This window comes from Adiantum capillus-veneris, chromosome 16 (genome assembly GCF_014529385.1).
Source record: "Adiantum capillus-veneris isolate H3 chromosome 16, ASM1452938v2, whole genome shotgun sequence".
Classification (NCBI taxonomy): domain Eukaryota; kingdom Viridiplantae; phylum Streptophyta; class Polypodiopsida; order Polypodiales; family Pteridaceae; genus Adiantum; species Adiantum capillus-veneris.
Window position 1 is genome coordinate 30,589,374 of NC_140946.1, and position 18,687 is coordinate 30,608,060.

General features: G+C 41.0%; 1 pseudogene; it reads left to right on the plus strand.

The window, feature by feature from the left end:
- Window positions 1-1,015: 1,015 nt before the first annotated feature.
- LOC147438799 (uncharacterized) lies at window positions 1,016-1,631 on the plus strand (annotated as a pseudogene).
- Window positions 1,632-18,687: the final 17,056 nt, after the last annotated feature.

An 18,687-nucleotide genomic window follows, 5' to 3' on the forward strand; every position in this document is an offset into this window, starting at 1 on the left:
GGCCACGTACCATATCGGCGGTAATAAACCATACTATGGTGGCCTCTCGAATCAATTTCCAAACGGGGGCTAAAAGAAATAATAAGCCCACGGAAAACAAGGATTCCAATGAGCCTAAGGGGAAGGACAATGTCCAAAAGTCTCCTAAGGGCAACTCCAACAAAGCTGAAGAGAAGGGAGTTTACAAAGGTAAAAACAAACTCTCTCCTGAAGAGCTTGAGCGTTATCGCAAGGATAACCGGTGTTTCAAGTGCGGCGAACAAGGGCATGCGTACCGCGCTTGTCCCCAAAAGAACAACCGCCAAGATCCTCCTAGAGCTACCTTGGTTGAAATCCAAGAGGAGGAGACTTACCAAATTCACCACAAAGGATCTCCTCTATGCCATGCTTGGGGAAAGGTAAGAGAACATGGGGTGAAAGCATGTATAGGTGGCCTGGAAAGTAATGTCAAGGACATTGCTTTTTTTGTGCTTAAAAGTGGGTGTTTTAAAAGTGCTTCAAATCTCAAAAAGAATATCGCTCTCCTAAGGTACGTCAATTAAGTCTCCTAACGTAACGTACCACAATTAATGAACTAAATGTAATTTACTGCTGAATGCTGGGCCGCTTCTTTCCCGCTTCAACCTGTCTGAGCTTTCTTTGTCTTTGAGATCTCTCTTGGAGATCTATCTAGCTCCTCTCTGTCTCTCTCTCACAGAGCTCTTGCTGAGCTTTCTGTATCACCCAGCCCCCCCCCCCCCCTCTCTCTCTTTCTCTCTCTAAGCATGGCTCCTCTTGTGTTTGAGCTCGCGCTCATCTCTCTCTCTGTTAGCACTCTTTCTCTCTCTCTCACGAACTCTATCTCTATAGGTTCCTCTTCTACTTGATGATTCTTGAGGTATGTAAACACTTATTATGCTTTGTTAGTATCTTGCTAATTAGTGCAAGAAGTGCCATGTATTAATTAAAAGTATAGCGTGTAGTTATGATTTGTATTGTATTTCTTGTAGAGCAATCCTTTGAAAGTACTGCAACAATGGAGCACAGTGAAGAACTGTCTATTAGCTCATCGTCATTGAGTAGAGAAGCTCAACTTCAGCGCAAAAAATTAATGAGGGAATATTGGGCTGCTCAAAAACGAAAGCAGCGTCAGGCAACGGTCAACTTTGTGATGAAAAGCAATACAGGGGAGGTGGATGAAAGAAAGAAACGAAGGATATGTCAATCTATGGTACAACACTTTGATACATTAACCGTGGGAATGGATGCAAGTGGTAGGAAGGAAATCTTTGATGAACTTCTTCAACATCCTTGCTTCCTTACTATGTAGAGTAAATCCAAAGAGTTGGAAGCAATTATGCTGAGAAACATCCGCAACACTTTGAATCATGTGAAGGTCCCAAGATCTTCATACGAGTTTTTTGTGAAGAAATCAGCAATGATGATGTTGGTGAATGGTGGAAGCAAGGAGCAAAACACTGACATGAGCATACCGCAAGCTGCCAAGCTTATGGGGATCCACAAAAGAAACTTATATTCAGCCAAACATCACTTAATAGTGTCAAGTGAATCCGATGGTTCGTTCCCTGCATCTGCGTGTCATAGAGATGATGCACAGAGAACTCACATCACTCAAACTGTTAAAGACATAGTCTTTCAATTTTGGACGGATGAGACGAGGGTGTCTCCCAACAAGAAAGATGTTTGCAGTAAGTGACTAGCTAGATGTTCATATGTAAAGCATCCAATCCACCTTCTTAAGGAGCCTCAAGTAATTGATATATTTTTTTAGCACTTTTTATTGGTGATACAACTCATATTCCTGCTACAACATTATGTTTCTATACCACTTTTTATTGGTGCACCAACTCATTACTGCCATAACATTATGTTTCTATACTTCTTTTTATTAGTGCTACAACTTGTTTTGGTGTTTTGCACCACTTTCTAGTGGTGCTGCAACATTAAAAAGTGGTGAAACATTACTATACTGGTCTCTAATTGTATCTGAACCACTTCTAAAATTTGATCAATAGTTCTAAATGTTTTTGAAGCACTTTTACTTGTGTTTCCACACCACTTTTTAGTGTCTTTGAACCAGTTTTTAATGTTTTGTAGCAGGTTTTAATGTTTAAGAAACAGTTTTTACTAGAAATGCACCAACGCTTCACCGTAAACCCTACAAAGTGGTGTTCACCCACTAAAAAGTCTTGTTTACCCAATGCTAACAGACGTGTTTTACAAACTCGTAGGGGTGTTACAAGTGCAAACGTTTTTGGTGGTGCAGCTCACTTTTTCCAAGTGATGTAGTAGCTTTTAGTCATGGTGCAACAGTTATAGTAGTGCCATAGACTTTTTACTGCTGCCGCACGAATGGTGCCCACCACCTTATGATGGTAACCAAAACCATATTAGTGGAGTTTGAACACATTTTGTTAGTAAACACTTACAAGTGCTGTCACACCACAATGAAGCGGTGGACACAACATTTACACGTATAAAAACCACTTTCACGTGGTGTCTGACTGCATTCAAGTGGTGAGAAGCCACTTTCATGTGCTAAGTCACTACGTCAGTCCATCACTCCATGCAAGTGGTCTCCCAAGTGGTGTGACACCACTTTCAAGTAGTAACTAAAACCTTATCACTGCAATCAAGTGGAAAGTTCCTGCTTTAAAGTGGTTAGACACCGCATTCAAGTGACAAGAAAACGTGTTAAAGTGGTGACTGCCCACTTTGAACTAGTTTCTCACCACTCTCAAGTGGTCATCAAGTGGTGAGACACCACTTTCATGTGCAGAGTACTACGTTAGTCATCACTCCATGCAAGTGGTGAGACACCACTCCCAAGTGGTGAGACACCACTTTCAAGTGGCCGAACACTGCATTCCAATGACTTGAATCCGCGTTCAAGTGGTGACTGCCCACTTTGAACTAGTTTCTCACCATTCTCAAGTGGTCGTCAAGTGGTGAGATACCACTTTCAAGTGATAGCTTAAACCTGGTCACTGCAATCAAGCGGCAAGCTCCCGCTTTCAAGTGGCCAGACACCGCATTCAAGTAACTAGAATCATCGTTCAAGTGGTGACTGCCCACTTTGAAGTAGTTGCTCACTAATTTCAAGTGGTCATCAAGTGGTGAGACACCACTTTCATGTGCTAAGTCACTACGTCAGTCATCACTCCATGCAAGTGATGAGGCACCACTCCCAAGAGGCAAGACACCACTTTCAAGTGGTATATAAAACCTTGTCACTGCAATCAAGCGGCAAGTTCCCGCTTTCAGGTGGCCAGAAACCGCATTCAAGTGACCAGAATCCGCGTTCAAGTGGTGACTGGCCACTTTGAAGTAGTTGCTCACCACTCTCAAGTGGTCATGAAGCACTTTTCACAAGAGCTCCTCCACTTCCAAGTTGTGTTGGACCACTATCTAGTTCTGATGCTGGTATGTCGCCTAGTATTTTGTCCCTCCCATCTACTTTTTAAGTGCTAGATTTTAATTGGTGACTGGACACTGTGAAATAGTCGCTTACCACTCTAAAGTGGTCATCAAACACTTTTCACAAGAGCTCCTCCACTTTCAAGTTGTGTTGGACTACTATCTAGTGATAATGCTGGTCTGTCGCCTAGTATTTTGTCCCTCCCAGCTACTTTTTAAGTGCTAGTTCTGAACTTCCCCAGAACTTTCATGTCCTTACTCACCACTTTTTAATCGTTGCCCACCATATTCAAGCAGTGCACACCATTTTTTATTGGTGGTTCATCACCGTCATGTGGTTTGAATTCACTTTTAAGTCGTGCCAAACCACTTTTTAGTTACGCTGAATGCGGTTTCTCACCACTATTAAGTTGTCCTCACACAACCTCTTAATATTCTACCTTTTTGTATGGTTACTAGTTTCTACACTAATTTGTATTTGTGGTGCATTATTTTCACAGGTAAAACAATACTACTGAATGTATCATTACTAGTTTTTAGTGGTGCACACCAGTTTTTAGTGATATAGAATCACTTTTTAATGTTTTGAAACAATTTAACCAGTTTTGAATGCTAAGTTTATTTTTAACATTTGTATACATGTATATTGCAGGTGGAGCTTTATTTAAGATTCAAGACAAAGTATGCAAATATTCAGATTTCGCAACGTTGCTTCGAGTCTATGAAACTGTTCTTTGTCCGAAAATTGAGGGATCGCTATACCTGCTGTTGTATTGTGCATGTACAAATGATTTTCCTTAAAGAGGCAGCAAAACACATGCGGACTCGAAGTTTTGATCTTCATGGTTCTTGCTGCATGTGCAACTGCCCTATATGCCTTCATCATGATGAAGTTGTCAACCATGGATGTCTTGCATACAAAAATGCAAGTATGAGCACCACTTCACTGTTGGAGTCTATACTCTGCCCTATACTTGCAGAACATAGTTTCCATAGCTACCAATGCTTAATGGGAACATGCAATGCATGCGGTGTAGGTAATATTCAGATCTGTCCAAGAGAAGAAGTTGAGCAGAGTAAGCAAGTATCTGTGAAGTTTTTTGAAAATATAGTGGGTGCCACTGCTAGAAAGAGCACTGTGAAAGACATTGTCCACAAGAAAATGCTGCCTAGAGAACTTTTGCGAGTGTACCAAGACCACTTGAAGAAGTATGTCACTCACAATTTTATATTTAGGTGGCAAGCACAACAGTTCAAGGACTGCATTTCTTTGTTTCCAGATGATGTGGTTGTCTCCGTCGTTGACTTTGCAGAGAACTACTCCTTCAAGGAGCAAAATGAGATCCAATCAATGCATTGGTACACTAAGCAGGTCACTATCTTTGTCCTGATTACTTATTTCCGCATCGCATCAGGTGCAATAAAGAAGACCATGCACTTTTTTGTCTCAGATGATAAACAACATGACACCTTATTTGTGCAGCATGCTTTTCTCTTACATGCTCAATGGCTGAGACATCAAGGGCTAAGCTTTAAAAAACATTGGGTTTGGTCAGATGGCGCAGCTTCACAATTTAAAGCAAAGCGACCGTTTTACTTTGTTACTAGATATTGGAGCCTTACTGGCATGGAAATGAATTGGAATTTTTTTGGCTCAGGACATGGAAAGGGGGAACATGATGGGGCTGGGGCTGTCATTAAAAGGGCTCTAACTCATGAGAAATTGAAGCAAAATAGGGTGCGGTTGACTTGTGCAGTTGAAGTTGTCTCTTTTTTGAGAATGCATCTCAGTACTGGAGCAACTACTATGTATGACAAGCAAAAGAGGGAATCAGTAGGGTGTTCTGGGAGGTCAAGCTAGGCGATGTTCAGCGATCCCATCAATGGGACTGCAAACCATTGAAGGGCTCAAGAGCAATGCACTGTGTGAATGGGTATTCTGAGAACAACACTTGTGCATTGCGATCAAAACGGTTGTCATGCTTTTGTTTTCCTTGTAGGCTTGGCCATTGGAGAAACTGTATGAACAGATCACATGTGGAGACGTGGCAATATCACACTTTGGAGCCACTTGCTAATGATTCCCAATCATACGGAGACTCAGACGATGAGGAGTTCCATGGTGCCACTTATGCAGGTCATTATGACTCCTTAAGCGATGCTTTCACACCTGGAGACAATTTTGCTGTCACTTCTGAAGAGAATAATGAGGAGGCTGTTGACTTCTACATTTTGAAGTGTGTAGTAGCTAAGGGCCTAACAACTAATGAGCAAATTGATGCATGGGGCAACAAGGTAGAGAAGCATACTTATATGGTCACGAGCCATTGGTATAAATCCCTACAAGCAAACTTGTATGAGCTGTGGGATAACAAGCCAGTAGTTTTCATATATTCCCACTTGATAAGGGCAATAAAGTTCCCTATGGAGCCTGTAGTTCTCGATGGCATAGGATAAGTGTTCGAACTTTCCAATGAAAACCATGAGGCAATATACAATAGCATGCCCTTTGAATTGTAAATCAAATCTGATTTTATATCATCTAGTGAAAGATTGAACAAGATGGAATTGGTGTAAACGTACGATGGAATTGACATGTTAGTTTTTGAGAATGCTTCACCACTCCCCCCTCCCCCCCCAAACATCACCACTAAAAAGTGTTGCAGTTTCAGAAAAACTCAATAAAAATTTACCACTTTTTAGTGGTACTAAAGTGGTTTAGCACCACTAAAAAGTGGTTTAGCACCACTAAAAAGTGGTTTAGCTCCACTAAAAAGTGGTTTAGCCCCCACTAAAAAGTGGTTAATAATGCTTCACCACTCCCCCCAAAAATCACCATTAAATGGTGTTGCAGTTCCAGAAAAACTGTTGCAATAACATAATAAAAATTTAACCACGTTTTAGGGGTTTAGCACCACTAAAAAGTGAATCTGAGACATTCAGAAGTGTAGAGACATGTATAGTGCAGAGACAGTAAAGTACCAGAACTTCTGTATATTACAAAAAGTATATTACAACAATTATCCAGAAACGTCTACATATCCACCAAAAATGTACAATATATAACGTTTCTGGCACTTCCGGATGTACAATCTCATTCATCTCCATTTATAACAAAGTGCTCAAAGACTAGACTCGAAAGTTCATCTTTGGGATTGCTGATGGGGTTTGCCTTTGTATACTCCAGGGTATTGGGGGTTAGTGCCCATCTGCACAGCCATGGAAACAGTGTGCGCGTGAGGTAATCAGGGTCTTGTTCTTCATCAAGAGGATCAAAGGTGGGTGGACATATACAATTGTCCCAGACATTGCACAGATTTTTATATATGGAGTCATCTACCAGCAATGTCCGAGAGGAGTCGTATTCTGGAAACTTGTTCCAAACATGGTAAAGGGGCTTCAAAGACACAGGTTCACCTGCAAGGTCTCTTGGAGCTCCAGCAATCTCTTCAAAATACGACCACTTTTCACATTGCCAGTTTGAGAAGAGATCCCTAAAGTAATAAGTCCTATGTTCCCATATGTCTGGCCAACATGTACTGAGGATATGCTGAATGTTAGCAGCATTACAAGTGCTCCAAATCATTGCATCTGCTATTTTCCTCAAATCCCAAAAAAATTGCTCAACATCTCTACGGTAGTAGATCCACAACTTCTCGTCCACTCTTTTTAGTTTAACTATGTCGGAAGTTGGACGTGGAGGGTGTTTAAGTTGTCCAGTCTTTGGATCACATTTGGTTACATCTCGTTTCACGAATAGTCCATCGAGATGAAGGATGATGAGTTTTTGATCTTGCAGAAATTCGAAACAAGATATCCCTATCCAGGGCAGTTTGGCGAAATCTCCTCAATTTCGGGGCAAACTGCTGGTTCCTGGTCTTCCTCTACTTTATTTGGTGTTACATATGCATCCTGCTCTGCATTCTGCTTAGCTGCTATGTCTTCAATCTTCTCATCTGGTTCTTGAACATCTCCAATCCAGCTAAGTTCTACCATAGACAAGTAGCATGCCTTAAAAACCTCAATCAGATTGACATATTAACCTATCCAAAATACACTTGAAAAGTATACCTTCCAGGCTATTGATTTCCATTTCATTAATTTCCTGAACTTCTATGGCAACAGTCCACTTGGTAGGAGATATTGGAGAGAAAAAATAAGCTCTACTTGAAGATGCTCATGATGATGTCGGAAAGAACAATACGAGTACATAAATAGACAGTCAATGAACAATATGAGTACAATAAATAGACAATCAATGAGCAATAAACAACTAGTGAACGAAAAATAAAGCCATCGTTTCATTATCATCAAAATGAGGGTACAAAGACAAAATTACAAAGAGGCTACAAAGCACAAAAGGTTAATAGGGGCTACAGAAGTTTCTTGCGGGACTTTGGTTTGGGAGGTTTAAGGTTGGGTGCTTGGAGGTTAGTCTTTTTCCGAGCAGATGAAGGCTCCTTGGATTTTTTACCTCCTGGAGTAGGCTCTGGAGGCTCGGATGCAACCTTAGCTTTTTTCTTTGGTGTGGCGCGCTCTTCAGTGTTGCTCCTCTTTTTCCTACGCCCCAAAATCTCTGCACAAACCTGTGAAATAAGAAGTTCTGAGTCCTCATCAGACAAGTTCACTGTTGTATCCTTTTCAATTGGCTTCTCAGATGATTTTTCAGCGTCCTCTACGTCCTTGTTCATTGCAGGTTCTGGCTTCAGAGGCACCTCGGCTGACTCCTTGGATGCGTCACCTTGAGCTCCCACTACATCTGCTCTTTTTTCAGCCCTTTTTTCAGCCTTTTGTTGGTCCGGAGTATCTTCACCTGCTTGTTTCTGGGATGCATTCTTATCCCCGCACCCACCACACATGCTATCAATATTGGGCTTGCGTGATGACCCAGCTTGGATCTTTCTTTGCAATTACATGGAGAAAAGAAACAAAATGGTCAAGAAGTGAATCTACAATGAGATTCATATCATAAGGTAAAAAAACATCGATTACCTGTACCAACATGCTCATCCATGTTTGCCTCTCCAGGTGCCAATAGCTTCAAAGCATCTTTTAAAGGTTCCTCACATCCATGAAATAGACACTGGCCAGCAGACTTACAGGCAGTTACAAAACAAAGTGGGTGATACGGATGTTGACACCGGAGCATGTAGACACCGGTAACAACAGTCTGCATGATAGACATCCCACAAGCAACACAATCACCTAACTGCACATAGCTATTTTCCGATCCCAAATGAACAGGCGACCTGACAGGAAGGATAGGCATTCTTGACTTGAACAAATTAATAATCGTTTCCACAAATCGAAGATGCCCTGTCGCCACTTCTACTTCCCATAACAAAGTGTCATGCTGACCCTGTAAAAAAATAGCACTGCGTACTTTATAAAACAGTATAAGTGTTTGTACATTACTTTCAAGAGTCTTCATCACTTTATGTGGTACCACTTAAGAGTGTTATATAAACACATTTAAGTGGTCTTTTACCATATAAAATGGTCTCTAACCATTTTCCCTAATTAGAGTTTAACCACTTTTAAGTAATATCAACTACTTCTAGGTGAATCAATCAAGCTTACATACTTGTAACTGTGCTGCCTCTTCACCTAGGTTATCGAGGTTGTGCACTTCAATATCAAGTCCCATGTCTTTGAGATCCTCCTTTCTGATTTGAATCAAGGTCTCAAGCTTTGCCATTGCTTCCTTGTTTGGTACAAGCCCAGCCTTATGCAACTTGAGTTCCTCCATATCCTTGTTCATTCTCTCTACGATCTTGGCGGCGCCTCGCATCAAACCAACCTGCTCATCTCTCTTTGTCTCTGATTGATCTAAAGCAATTTTTATTGCTTTGAGACATTGCTGCTTCTCTTTTAACTTTTCAGCAGCATTAGCCTTCATGTTAGAAATAGCTGCTACATCAGCCGTTGACGCAGAAAATGTAGTCGAGGAAACATTTGACATTCCAAATGTTCCCATCGAGCCAAAGGCCCGCTTCTTTAGAAATTCCTCCTTAGCCTGCCCTGAAAATTGATGTCCACCTGAGTATGTCTGCCAGTCAAAGCCTGTGCCAGTACTTTCAGTGTAATTAGGCATATTTTTTGCATTAAATTTCCACTCGCTTCCAAGACATGGGCCGTTTGTGGACCTCCATTTCTCCAATTTCCTATTTAAAGTTTTCTGTTGGCGTAACATTTTGATAACACCTTCAGCATACACAGCCCATGCAACTAAACCTTCAGTATCTTCAGCGGCCTTGCACTTCTGCCAAGTAAATCCATGTGCAAAATGAACGCCTACCTCGTTGTTTGGGGGAGCTCCCTGATATACTTTGTGGTATAGCAGGAGACATTCTTCATACATTTCAGGCCTCAGCCCCTTTAAATTCATCTTCTCCTTTTGGTGGCGCTTGTAAAGCCATACACTAAGCCACTCCTCATCTGAGAAATCATTGTCACATAGGAGCTTCGGATCCTGGCTAACCAAGCATAGCCCATATTCGGTATGAAAATCTTCCTTGGTGAAGCAAAATTTTGTTTGAGTGGGTAAGGCCACTCGTGGTACTGTCCACCTCCCTGTAAAAACATATAAGAATGCATGTTAGTATGTAATGAGCCATAATTAAACTTGTTTTATCAACAATAAGAAGTGGTTGAAATGATTTCTGCACCATTCTCAGTGGTACTGCAAAATTTTTAAGTGGTGGTGTACCACTAAATGGTTCTCAACCACTTAAAACTGGTTAGGTAACACTAAAAAGTTATGCACCAGTTTCTTCACCAGTTTAAAGTGGTGCTCCAGCACATAAAAGTGGGCTGAACCACTATTCAGTTGTGCTACACCGATGTGAATTGTTGTACACAACTTAAAACTGGTTTTACACTCCTAAAAAGTGGTGCTACACCAATAGAATGTGGTATCTCCTTGTAAAGATTCATCACTTAAAAGCACTTAACCACCACTTTTAGCAAAGATGCAGAACTAACGATTATTGCACTTTTGTAAAGCATTACTAAAAAGTGGTTCTACAGCACTGAAAGTGGTTGACCATCACGCACCACCACTTAAATGTGATTTGAACACAAAAAGTGGTGACCACCACTTTATTGGTGTTTACCACTTTATACCAAATAACGTTCAGGTTAAGAAGCACCACTTTTCAATGGTCCTACACACTTTTAAGGTACTGAATAACGTTCTAGTTAAGGAGTACCACTTTATAGTGATGTTCACCACTTTATAGTGGTCTTCACCACTATAAACACCATTGAAATGTTATTTGAACCACAAAAAGTGGTGAGCACCACTTTATTGGTGTTTACCACTTTATACCAAATAACGTTCAGGTTAAGAAGCACCACTTTTCAGTGGTCCTACACACTTTTAAGGTACCGAATAACGTTCTAGTTAAGGAGCACCACTTTATGGTGATGTTCACCACTTTATAGTGGTCTTCACCACTATAAACACCACTTAAATGTGATTTGAACCACAAAAAGTGGTTAGCACCACTTTATTGGTTTTTACCACTTTAAACCAAATAACGTTCAGGTTAAAAAGCACCACTTTTCAGTGGTTTTACACACTTTTAAGGTACCGAATAACGTTCTAGTTAAGAAGCACCACTTTCTAGTGGTAAACACTACTGAAAAATGGTGCACCATCGTGATGCTTTGCTTAAAAGTGATGCTCCACCACAAAATAGTTAGGGTTTTCCATTGGAAAGTGATGCACCCATTGTATCGCCCGTTTTTACTAGAACCTTACCTCTTTTTAGTGCTGCCCAACACTTTAAAGTGGTCCAGTATCACTTTTAAGAGATGCTGCACCATATCAGCATAACTATGTAGTGATGCAACCATGGTTTCCGCCCAACTTTAAAGGGTGCTGCAGGTGCACCACTTCAACACAGCCTATCAGTGGTGTTGTACCCATAAAAAGTGGGGTTCACCCACTTGATATTTACTAGTGGTGTGCACACTACTTTTTCCTAATAAAGCAACACTTTAATTGAATCCATGGGGTAAATACCTGCATCTAACCTGCTGAACATTTTGCTTCTTAGGTGTACCCTTGGGGGACTCGGAAGTTCTTTTTGTAGCATGCATGTCCAAAAAATTTAGAAATTTTACAAGACATAAAACCAATTTTAGAAATGCATGCATGATGCATCTAACCTGTTTTGATAGGCGACTCCTGCGTATAGCTCTTTGCCTTCCTAGGTGTACCCTTGTCAGAGTATGAAGGTCCTTTTGTAGCCTGGTTCTTCATCCTGAAAAAATCACAAATGCCACATAGATACAAGATCAATAGTTAAATGCATTCATGCTTGAACCTGCATGATGCATTCGTATAAGCATGCACACACAGTTGATAAAATCTGCATTCATGCTTCAAGCTGCATGATGCATTCTTATAAAGCATTCACAAGGGTGATCAATTAGATGTGCACAATGCATATACATTCCAGAAATAAATTCTAAACTTACACATGCATCATTAATAGTTACAATCCATGATTATCTTGCCACCCAATAGAGGGCAGACCATATCGCCAGGGGTTGAACCTGGGTCCTTACACACCCACCCATTCACTTTAACCACTAGGCCAAGCCCCCTTTGGTTATCTTGCCACACATTCAGAGACAAGCATACAACGCTTCTACATTTGCATGAAGCATGTTAAAACATGGATCAATGCTACCTGGAAATGCTACCTAGGAAAACCAGCCACATTCAAATTCAACCAACATTCGAGATAGAATGCTTCAAGCTACATGATGACACATACCTGTTGCTGCTGCAGGGGATTTTTACTGAAGTTGATGACCAGCCCAAAAAAAAGTACTCCTCCTGAATTTGCTTGCTGTTGTTGTGATGTTGCTGCTTGTTGCTTCGGCTAGCAGAGAAATGCAAAGGAGGGAGGAAAGAGAAACCTGAATGGCGCTGGCGAGACAGAGAGAGGGGGGAGGAACGAGCGAGACAGAGTGGGAGGGACGAGACTCGAGAGAATATTTGCATTAAGTGCTTGAACGTACCTTGAGGTGATCATTAATGAGTAAGCGCTTTCACTTAGTACACGTCAAATTTTAACCCTCTTTTTCCATAAATTTTGAATTTAATCCCACTGTTTCAAACGCCTAAACCACCCATTTTCTCAACCCCAAAAACCATATACTATATAGTGGCAAAAGCGGTCCACCTATACATGCTTTCACCCCATGATGCTTTTATTCTCTTTGACCCTAATTCTACTCACAATTTTATATCTATAGAGTTGGCCACCAAGCTAGGCATACAAGCCTACGAGATGGAAGATGTCCTACCCGCAGACAGTGCTTTCAAGGGGCAAGAAGCTTCAGTCACTCCCTTAATCGAAAAATTGAGGCTTCATGTCCAAAGCTATGTGGACAAAGAGGACTTCTTTATCTCTCCTCTCAAGCATGAGGATGTAATCCTAGGGGCAACATGGTTTGATCGCCTGGCTACCAATGTTAAATTCGCTGAAAGGAGAATCTACTTTAAGTTCAGGGAAAAAGACATCTATATAGATGCTAAGGAAATGGGTAACACTATTCCCATTGTACATACACCAGCTTTCAACAAGTCAATAAAGAGCTCTATTTCCGTGTACACGATTTTTGTTAAAGATTCTCAAAATGAACCTAATTCTTTAGCAAGAGAAAATAAAAGAAACCAAAAGGAATTAGAGTTATCCAATTTTCTCAAGGGGTTTCAAGATGTCTTTATTGACGACATCCCTTGTGAGCTACCTCCTAAACGAGGTAATGATGACCATGCAATTCAACTTCTTCCAGGAAGTTCACCGCCTAACAAACCTCCTTATAGAGATTCTCAAGCTCAACAAGAGGAGATTATGCGACAAGTGCATGAGTTAGTTGAGAAGGGCATGGTTAGGCCTAGCTCATCTCCATTTTGCTCACCTGTGCTATTAGTGCAAAAGAAAGACGGCACATATCGTATGTGTCTCGACTATAGAGCACTAAATAGGATCACTATCAAGAATAGGTTTCCCGTTCCACGGGTAGAAGACCTATTTGAGAAGCTACAAGGATCGACCTACTTTAGTAGGATTGACCTAAAAAGTGGCTATCCTCAAATAAGGATAGTTGATCAAGACATTGTAAAGACCGCATTTTGCACCACATTTGGTCTTTACGAATACATTGTCATGCCTTTTGGCTTGACCAATGCACCAGCCACATTCAACCGCTTGATGGAGAAGTTGTTCAGGCCCCATCGAACCTTCACCGGAGTGTTCTTTGATGATATTATCATCTACTCTAATTCATTAGACGAACACAAGCAACACCTCCAGGTAATATTTCAAGTTTTAAGAGAGAATAAACTTTATGTTAATCGAAAGAAAAGTGAATTTTTCTTGCAAGAGATTCAGTATTTAGGTCACATTATCTCTCAAGATGGCATCCAAATGGATCCATCGAAGTTAGAGGTAATAAAAGGATGTCCTAAACCAAAGAATCTTCATGCACTAAGAAGCTTTATAGGTATGTGTGCATACTATAGACGCTTCATAGAAAAGTTCTCACAAATTGCGGGACCATTACATGAGCTAACAAAGAAAAGCGTTAGATATACATGGTCTGCTAAGGAGAACAATGCTTTCGAAAAGCTTATCTCTCAACCTGTGCTTACACTAACGGATCTCTCAAAACCATTTGAGGTCCAATGTGATGCTTGTGGTGATTGCCTTAGAGCTGTTTTTCTCCAAGAAGGGCACGCCATAGGCTATGAAAGTCGAAGGCTCAACCCTATTGAGCAAGCTCTAGGCATATATGAAAAGGAACTCCTTGCAGTTCTACATGCCTTAGACTCATGGAAGCACTATTTATTGGGGACTCCTTTCATTCTGTGAACGGATCACTAAAGTCTTAAGTACTTCATGACGTAGACCAAGCTCTCCGACAAACAAATGAGGTGGGCAAATTTTCTTTCGCAATTTCATTTTCATATTGCTCACATTACTGGCAAGCATAATCAAGTAGCTGATGCACTCTCAAGACGGCCAAGAGTGAATGCGGTTTCCATAGCAACTCACAATGATCTATCTTCAATGATAGATGAGTATGCTATTGATCCCGATTTTAGAGATGTGATTTCAGCCATTGCATTAGGGAAGAAAGAAGAACCATTTACTTTACAAGATGGTTATCTTCTCTATGGCAATAGACTATGTGTTACTAACTCACTACGTGAGAAAGTAATGTATGAATCTCATGCTCCACCCTATGCGGGGCATAGAGGGATTCAGTCTGCCTTAAAGGGAATTGAAACATATTTCTATTGGCCTAGCATGAAAGTGAACATACAAGAGTATGTTTCTAAATGTGTGGTATGCCAAAAGACAAAATTTGATAGAGGGAAGCAACTTGGATTGCTTCAACCTTTGCCAATCCCTAATTCACCATGGGAGAGCATATCCATGGATTTTATCTTTGGATTGCCTAAGTCTATCCATGGGAAAACGGGAATATGGACGAAGTAGACAGGTTCAGTAAACAAACTCATTTTATACCTGTCAAAAAGACTATCAAAGCCCATCGAATGGCAACCCTCTTCATTTCACAAATTTTCAAGTACCATGGCTTGCCAATGTCCATAGTGTCGGATAGAGATCCTAGAATGACCAGTAATTTTTGGAAGGGTCTCTTTGAGAATTTAGGGACAAGGCTAAACTTCTCTTCGACCTATCATCCACAAACGGATGGCCAAAGTGAAATAGCTAACCTAAAAATTCTCGATCTACTAAAAGCCTATGTAACGAAAGTAGATCAAAGATCCCAATGGGAGAAGTACTTACCCTTAGTGGAGTATGCTTACAATAACACTGTACATACTTCCACGGGAAAAGCACCTTTCGAGGTAATTGAGGGAAGATCAAAAAGTCCCTTGCTACTTAAGGTACATGGGAAGATCTTCGCTGCAGATGAGTATAGCCGAGACCTACAAGAATCTTTTCAAAAGATTAAAGATGCTATCTCTATCTCACAGCAAAGGCAAAAGGTTGCTGCTGCTGACAAGCACAGAAGAGCCCAAGCCTTTAAAGAAAATGATTGGGTCTTATTACAATTCCCCAAGGCTCAATTAAGGCACACGACGGGCAAGAATCCTACGGGACACCAAAAGTACTATGCTAAACTAGCAAAAAGGTACTATGGCCCCTTCCAGATTCTTAGGCCAATCAATGAGATGGCCTATCAACTCAAGTTGCCCAATCATTGGCTCATACACAATGCTTTCCATGTGAGCCTATTAAAGCCTTACAAAGGAGAGCCACCTCAAGAACCAACTACTGAAGACCCACCGGAGATCGAGGACCAGAGGAGGTGCTGCAGCTCGAGTCCATTCTCCGACATGAAGACAAGGTACTAAGAGGCGGTAAGTCTATCCGACGATATCTTATTAAGTTTAAGAATTATCCTTTTGAAGATGCTAGATGGATGCAAGGTATACAATTAAAGGATAACCTAAACCTTGTCAATGCTTACAATGCTTTCCAAGAGTAAGAAAATGTACAAAATGTTAAAAATGAACAAAGTTTTTGTCTTATAAGACTCTCTTTTTCTTTATTGTGCACAAAAATGAAGTAGTATGCATGCTTAGATCAAGTTTGCGGAGCGACGTCTCCTAAACACCAAGTAGAGCTTGTCACTCTACTATGGAAGATTGATAGGACTAATGTGAAGACATGCTTGCGGCAGCCTCAGGCTCTCAAGCGCCAAATGGACTAGTCATCCATTGTGGAATGATGTCGTAGGGTAACATAGGGATCCTCTACCCGCTAAGAAAAGGACTCATGAATATGCTTTATCTTCTGTACACCATAGTCGAGGACGACTATGATTTCAAGAGAGAGGTAATGTCATAATAATCAATATCTAATTCTCCTAAATGATTTTTTCATGTTAAACTGATCATTTAATACTGGTAAGTGCCAGGGGAGAAAAAGCTAGAATATTGGTTAAGCTAGCAGACCGGCCACAATAGGGATCCAAAGGGGGGGCCATCTGCAAAAGAGCCATGTGCAACAAGGGGCTAAAAAGATCCTAAGGTTCAGTCCATTAAGACTTCCAAAATGCTAAGGTTCCAAAATTCAAAGATTGTGTCCAAAGGTCAACCATGGGGGAATTGGATGCTTTGTGTGTGTCAAAAAAGTCTTTACAAATCCCTACTTAGGAGGGGGCGAGCCTTGCTTGTAGGGGATGAGAGAGAAAGTCACACACACACACACAAGCTCCCTTTACACAAAGGGAATGAGGGATACATGTCAGCTCCCTAGCCCAAATGCCCACAAGGTGTACCCAATTTCTATTGGATGGCCTTGGAGGTGGACCAATAAGAATTAGGCTAGAGTAAATCTAGTTTAATTAATTTAAAAACACTTAATAAAAGAACCAATGAGAATAAAGTCCTCTAGAAGACTATTGGACAGTCTCCCAAGGGATCCAATGAGCATTCAGCAGCCCAATGGCTTGCCTGATTCCTATTGGCCAGGAGGCAAAGGGGTCCAATGAGAGTTTAGTTGAATCATTAAATTACCTAAAGCTCTCACAAAAGGGGAAAGGGGGACACATGTCAGAAGGCTATCACTTATGCTGCTTCATTGTCATTGGCTAGCCCTAGGGAGGTCCAATGAGAGGGTAGCAAGAGAAAATAGCAAGAGGGGTCGCCCAAGAGAGAGAGAGGGGGCTGATTTTTGGCAAGGCATTATCACACACACACTCACACAATCTCATGTGTGAAGTAAAGAAGACTCTCTCTCCTTCTCAAGCTTTAATGGAAAGCTTACCACCTACTCCAAGCTTGTGAGAAGGGAGGCCTACACCAACAACTCTTGGCTTTGTGATGCAAATCCAACCAAGAGCCAAGCTTCAATGCATGCTCATCTCCTCTACCATGCTAATTACTAAGCTAAGCTATGCTAATATGAGTGATTATGTGAGGAGATGTACATCTTTCTCGTAAGACTACTCCTTCTTCCTCTCAATCTACTCTCATACCCTGCTAGCTCTCACCATCTTTGAAGGTGTGTGAGGTCTTGGGTTTGAGACCGGGGATAATTGATTTTGTGTTTGATAAGTGTTTTTCTTAGTGCATGAAGCTTTCATCTTCATTGCACTAGCTAGTCTTGAAGGAACACAAAGAATTGTATTGTACAATGTCTCTCTTGATGGGAGAAACCATAATACAAAGCCTTTTGGAGGGGGGACCGGCTCCATGAAAATCCGGTCCTCAACTGTTGTCAATAGCTTAATTTCTCTCTGTTTTGAAAGTATTGTTCATGCTATCTAACTAGGTGTTATGCTTTTTGTTGCTCTCTCCACCCAAGCACTATTGTAATTCTCTTTTGAAAGTATTGTTCATGCTATCTAACTAGGTGTTATGATTTTTGTTGCTCTCTCCACCCAAGAACTCTTGTAATTCTCATTAGGAATCTATTCTAATGAAGTGCCCACTATGTTCATGTTTCCGCTACACACAAGTTTTTAGGCCATTAAATGTTACATCCATAAACTAGTAAAAACCATATAATTGATGGTCATCTTATGGGCCTTGGAATTGATAAAGAAAATTTAGATGCACTTTGCCATATGATTTTTTTGGGCAAAAGTCCATGCTTGTTATTACCATACATATGTTGTAGTGATGTGTGTGTACACACTTAGGATCTCCATGGCACTTTCCCTCACTAGGAGGTTTTACCCCATGCATTGTATATATGCCCATCATTCTAGGGATAACGCATCTTGTCATTGTGCACTAAGCAATACCCCTCTCTATTGTGTGCCTTGAGCTTCTTAGTCTTCTCCAAGATGTGTGTGTTTCCTTACAACCCTATTTCCAACAATTGGTATCAGAGTAGGATGCGTCGTCCCGAGCATAGTCGCTAGCACACGCCTACCCACTTTCTCAAATTTTGGCGAGCTTTGGTGAGCATCAGCAGGTTAGAAAAATACTTCAGGAATGTTCATAGAGCTCGGTCTGCTCGAAATTTCCATTCGGGCTCATTTCGGCCTCCGTTTCCATTACAAGTAGTACTACATAGGCACTTTTGTCCTTTTGTGCGATTTTTTTTCTAGTGCCATTCTCTGCATAGCAAGTTTCTTACACTCTTCTTTGGGTTGTGCTATGTAGCATGTGCTAGTCCCGCTTTGTTGCTTCTCTTTTCGGGTAGTTTTCACATCAGGTCGAGGCACTTGCCATGGCTGACAACAACACATATGTGTTCA